A 6,000-nucleotide genomic window follows, 5' to 3' on the forward strand; every position below is an offset into this window, starting at 1 on the left:
CGATCAGATCCAGGATGTATCCAATCTATTATTGGATTTTTTATTTAAATTAATTATTTTTTAACATCTATTGAGTCCAGTGGGTGCCTTTAAGAGATCAGTATTTACTTTGGTAAATCAATAAAATGTAGTACTGTGCAATACTACAAGTTCAGCAAATATTGTGATAACCCCACTTGCTTCCTTTGATGTGGCTGCTGGTCCCCAGCCAGGATAAAGTAGGCAAGGTTGAATGCAAGGCTAAACATTTAACCTCATTTAAAAAAATAAAAAAAAAACAAGACACAAAATCAATTAGGTTTTTTGGTTCTAAAAATAGAACCAGGCTACCATTCCAGTAGTAAATGGTTTCTCAGCAGAAAACACTGCTGATCCCTTGTTCTGCATGGAAGTTCCTGGTGAAATCCATTCTCTGAAAGCTAGGACCTCAAAAAAAGTGAGATTCTGCCAGCAAGAAGACACTTCAGAGTCATTTATTGATATGTGAGAACAATGGTTTAAGGATCAGAGATCTTGAAACTCATGAGGAAGATGGACAACTATCAACTTGAGATCCTTGGCATTAGTCAGAGCAGCTGACGGGTGGTGATAAGAAGAGCTTCAAGCAAGAACATGCATCTCATCTATTCAGGTTGTAATGATAATGTCCACTCAAAGGGCATAGTGCTCATTATGACAGATTCAGGGGGAGGGGGGGAGGGGAAATTAGTTATCAAAAGGATCATACATGCAAGATTCCAAACCATATTCCTAAAGAGGTCACTCCTAGAGTACGATGCTCTGACAGAGTAACAGTGACCAGGATAAAAAGGTTCTATTATTACCTCTAAAGTGTGATTGATGGAATCCTAAAAGGTGAGTTTGTTCCTTGTGATAGGCTACTTTAATGCTCAGTAAGGGGTGAAAACCAAGAAATGGAAAGAGTAGCGTGGAAGCATATAGATTGATGACAATTGAATTATGTTTGGCATCTGACCTAGCTCTTGCAAACACCCTGATCCTCCACAAAGGAACATGGATTTCACCAGCTGGCAAAAGAAAAACAAAAAAACAGATTGATCACATCTGCATCAACTTGAGATACTGGCCAGAATGTAAGGGCATGTCAAGCAGCAGATGTCAGCAGCAACCACAACATTTGCATTGCCAAATTGCAATTAAAAACAGAAAAAAAGATAAACTTTAATCGGAAAGCAGCAATGAAAATCAACAGTACAGAAGAACTGTGAGAAATTTCAAGTTGAACCAAGGAACAGAACTGAGATACTGCCAGAGACAGAGCAAGGTAATAGAATGGCCCTGAGGAAAAATATGGTTTGGGCTCAGAGACAATGTGATTCAAGGTACAGCAAGCACCATAGACAGAATCAGATCAGCCAAGAGACATGGCATCTTAGTGAGGAAAAAAGCACTAAAAGGAAAAAGTCCTGAATATCAAAACCAATGAAATCCTGGAAAAAGTAAAAAAGAGGAATACAAGAAATCCTGCATGGAAGTGTCAAAATACGAAGTGGGCCAATAAAAAGTAAGATGCCAAAATGCTGAAGTAGGGCAGACAAACTGATAGAGCATTTCAAAGAAGTCCTCAGACCTAGACCTATCTCAGCACCAGAGTTCAATGAAGCATACCAACCTGATATCAACATTGGTCCAATAGTGATTTGGCTGCAGTCAAGAAGCAAAAAACCAAAGTGGTGGGAAATGACCAAATCACGGCAGAAATTCAAAGCACACCTAACGTTGCCACTCCTGACTAAACTGGCAGAGTTATTCAATGAAGTCTAGGACAGCCCCCTTCTAACCAGTGGAATAATTGTCAGAATAACCAGAAAGGAGTGATCTTACTGACTAACTGGAATAGAGTCATACTTCTCTCTGTTGTAGGGAAAGTCTTCTGTAGTGTGATACGATGCAGGATGAAAGGATGTAGTTGAAATAAAGCTTAGGGAAGAAGAGGTTGTATTCAGGCCCAAGAGATCCTGTTACCATCACAGAAGAATGTATAGAATGATAAGGGGAGGCTGCCAATTTCATTGACTTTCAAAAGGCATATGACAGCCTGCATAGGCATACATTGTGGAACATTCTTCAGTTTTATGGAATTCCAGCTCAAGTCATCAACATCAATGCTATGCAAAGCGTGCTGCAAGGGTGAACAACCAGACAGAGTGGTTCATCACAGACACTGGCATGAAATGGGTTGTATTTTAGTTCTGCTGTTCTTGGTCATTGCCATAGACTGGACATTAGCAACACAAACTTGGGCATAGTACAAGTAGATGGCAAGTGTCTGGAAGATCTAGACTTTGATGATACTGTACTATTAAGTGATGCTCTTCAAAAGCTAAGAATAAATGGGTATGCAAGACTCAAAATTTACACCCAACACAAACATCCTTGAAACCTAGACATCAAGCAGTAGCATCATGTTAGAAGGCAAATACATCCAGAAAGTAGAACAGTTCACTTACCTGGGAAGTGCCATACTAGCTAGTGGAGATCAAGAAGGAAGAAGAAGTAGTAGTAGTGACATCAAAGGAAAGGAAAGGCATCCATAGCACTCCAAAACACACTTTTCAACCTAAACATAATTAGTGCTAACATACAGCTTTGGGAGCTGGAGATCTGTTAAAATGTTAACTAGAAAAAGAGATACCTTTGAAAATAAGTGCCTATGAAAGATTGTGGGCATTGGGTGGAGAGACTATTACCAGTGAAGATATGAGGAATTGCTAACCAGCAGCTTGTCTCCACTAGAGTTAGACAGAAGCATTGAACGTATTTGGGACACATACCCCACATGCAAACACAGCCCTTCAAATAAAGCTGTCGAGAAGACACTAACTGGTGTGAGGGAAAATGGGCCAACTAAAGGAAACCTTAAGAACCGTTTGAGAGGGCAAACTAGTTGAGATCAACAGCACAGAGTATATGGAATCAGCAACTAGTGACAGAAGGATCGAAGAGCAGGTTTCCACCGTATATGCCAAGACTGGCATGAGACAGATATAATGGTAGTATGGGAAGTGAAGGCCCTTTAGTGGCTCCAACTCTATTCTTCCCTGTTTAAAACGTGCCATATTTTGTTACATCTCATGCTGAGGTTCAATGGAAGACAAACTGAAAATTAGTGGAAGGAAAAAAGTGCTACAGTGAAATAATTAAACTGTGTACTCTGAAAAAAGAAAAGGAGTACTTGTGGCACCTTAGAGACTAACAAATTTATTAGAGCATAAGCTTTCGTGAGCTACAGCTCACTTGTAGCTGTAGCTCACGAAAGCTTATGCTCTAATAAATTTGTTAGTCTCTAAGGTGCCACAAGTACTCCTTTTCTTTTTTCAGAGTACAGACTAACACGGCTGCTACTCTGAAACCTGTGTGCTCTGAGTTAGCATAAATAACAGTAGAGTGAACGTGTAAAGTTTGATTTGCATCTATACTTTTTATTTCAAAATTATGGTTAAAAATGCATCCCGTTATGCAAGTCTACAAATCTAATCATCATGGTTGATTGTCTCCCCTCTCATTATAGTTCTTATTTGCTAGAAAAAGTAGCAATATCAAAACCTAATTTTTTCCTGATAAAAAACAGCCTGACATTTGTTTCCTCACAGACTAAGGCCAGTTGAAAATTCTAAATACAATCAGACATTTGTGAATCAGTCCAGCCAGATAAGTTAAACAAGCCCCATTATTGCCTGAAGCTGGAAATTACACTCTTGACTAATGGTAGTAGCTGTAAAACAAAGCATTGTTTATTAATTTAAACAAAATGTTTGTGGTTTATTAATTTACATTTCCAGTTTTAGAAATGCCCAAATTAGCCCAACAAAAGGAGCGAGTCTTTGTAGAATTCTACAGAGACACTTGAGTTATCAGTGAATTCAAGTCTAGTTGTGGGACAGGATTCTGTTACTCTTACACACTTGGAGTAGTGCTTTGCTCCTGAAGTACTTCCATTTTCTCCAATAAAGGAACTTGTTGAGTAAGGTTACTCAATGCAAGTGAAGTTAGTAGAGTCTGTCCCTTAGCTAAAAAGCTTTTTACAATTGATTTTAAAAAGGCATTCTAGTCATTACTATACAATGTGGGGATTAGGACTATGTAGAATGTTCAGATAAATATTTGTTGTGCACCTAATTATAGTTAGCATTTACACGGCATTTCATCCATGCCAGTAGACCTTAAAGTACTATACACAAAGTTTCTAGGTGAGGAAACTATAAAAAACAGAGGTGAAATCCTGCCCCTCTGAAGTCAATAGGAGTTTTGCAATTTGCCTCAATGGGGCCAGGATTTACCTAGACAGTTTAAGTGATTTACACAGCAGCTCAGCAGCAGAGGCAGAACAGAACTCAGGTAAACTCTCTCCCAGTCCTGTGAATTTATAATTTAACAGTACTACTGTAGTTTGTGGGGTACAGGTCTGAGCTGAGATTTGGTAGAATCTTGAGACAGTTATTGCTGAAATGTTTCAAGGAGCATGCTTTAAGAAGGTGTGAGGGAGGTTGTATGTTTTCCATTCTGTAACTTAAAAAAAAAATAAGCCACATACTGTAGGAAATGGGATATCTTTCACTGAGCCAACAAATAAATTAGGATACACAAACTTCGGGACCCAAGATGATCCCTTCTTCAGATGCTGGCAGTTTATACAAAGAGCAGATATTGTCCCATAATCTATAGCATTTCATAGAAGACCTCAGATGCGAGTAAAGGGAGGAAAGAGAATTAATACCAGAATGCACCTCAGTAGCAACAACAGCAATAGATTTCAGAGAGCAGCTTAAAGGATGCATTTCCTCCCTTTGCCACACATCCCTATAAACTCACTAGAATATACAAACCTTCCTATTGCCCCCAGTAGAACACAGTGTATTAAAAAGCTGTATTCTTGAGTCTGTCCCATGACCTGCGTGTGGCTGGGAACCTTCCCCTTGTTATTGCCTAGAGGGTCACAAAACCCAAGCCTATAAAAGCATGTGCTTTTATAAGGAAGGGGTGGTGGGTGGAGTAGATCCTCAATTTCCAATAAATAGCTTGATACAGCTTTAACTTCAGGACCCTCCCTTTAGCGCTAGCTAATGACATCTTCTGAAAACTATGCATGCTTCCGGATGACAATGGAGGAGACTTTTCTGAAGTGTGGTCTGGACAGAGGTAAAAGTAACACCATGCTGCTTACAGCCTAGTTTTCAAAAATTTCATGCAAATGAAATGTTTAGTGCTTGCAGGCAATAAAATTCTTGCTTTCAAAATTTTAGGCAAGAGTCATTAGTGTTGCAATTTAAGACAAGGATTTTAGTTCATTCCACTCTTAGACCCTATAAGAGAAGTGATTAAAACCACTAAATCCTGACTGGCCCTAAAATAAGTAGTGGAGTATATTTGACTGCGCTTTGGGAGCCCTAATCCAACAGCAAGGTGACAGTAAGCCCTGCAGCCCAATTTAAAAAGGAAGACAACAAAAAAAGTTCCCTTTTCTGGGGCCACAGTATTCCACCCTATCCTATATTAGCCCTGTTGGCTATTCAGTCAAGGGAATTTCCTAGATTTGAATCCACTGCTTTTCTGATGGAAGCTCTCAAACAAGCTGCTGGGTGGTCAGATGTTTAGCCATCAGAAAGTCTGAAGATTAGGCAGAAGTAATCTCTTAAAGAAAAAAAAAATGAATAATTCATTCACTGCTACTTGGCTGGGCCAGAGTGTGACATGAGCAATCAACAAAAGGTTGTGGAGTTCCTCAGCAGAGCAGAAAGAGGAGCCAGCTGGTAAGACGTATAAAGAAACCAAAACCACTGAAATTCTGGAGATTTGTTTGGAAAATCTGTTACTTTCTGGCTTAAGCTAAAAACATCTTAAAGAAATTCTACATCCTCCCTGTAGCATAGACTGGAGAGTTAGAAAAAAAAACAAACCCCAACAACTTAGCCTTGCAAAGCCCTACATTTCTATTATAATCATCAAAGACAGCTGAGATGCTCAGCAGTGGCTACTTTT

Source organism: Dermochelys coriacea, chromosome 2, assembly GCF_009764565.3.
Source record: "Dermochelys coriacea isolate rDerCor1 chromosome 2, rDerCor1.pri.v4, whole genome shotgun sequence".
Taxonomy (NCBI): domain Eukaryota; kingdom Metazoa; phylum Chordata; order Testudines; family Dermochelyidae; genus Dermochelys; species Dermochelys coriacea.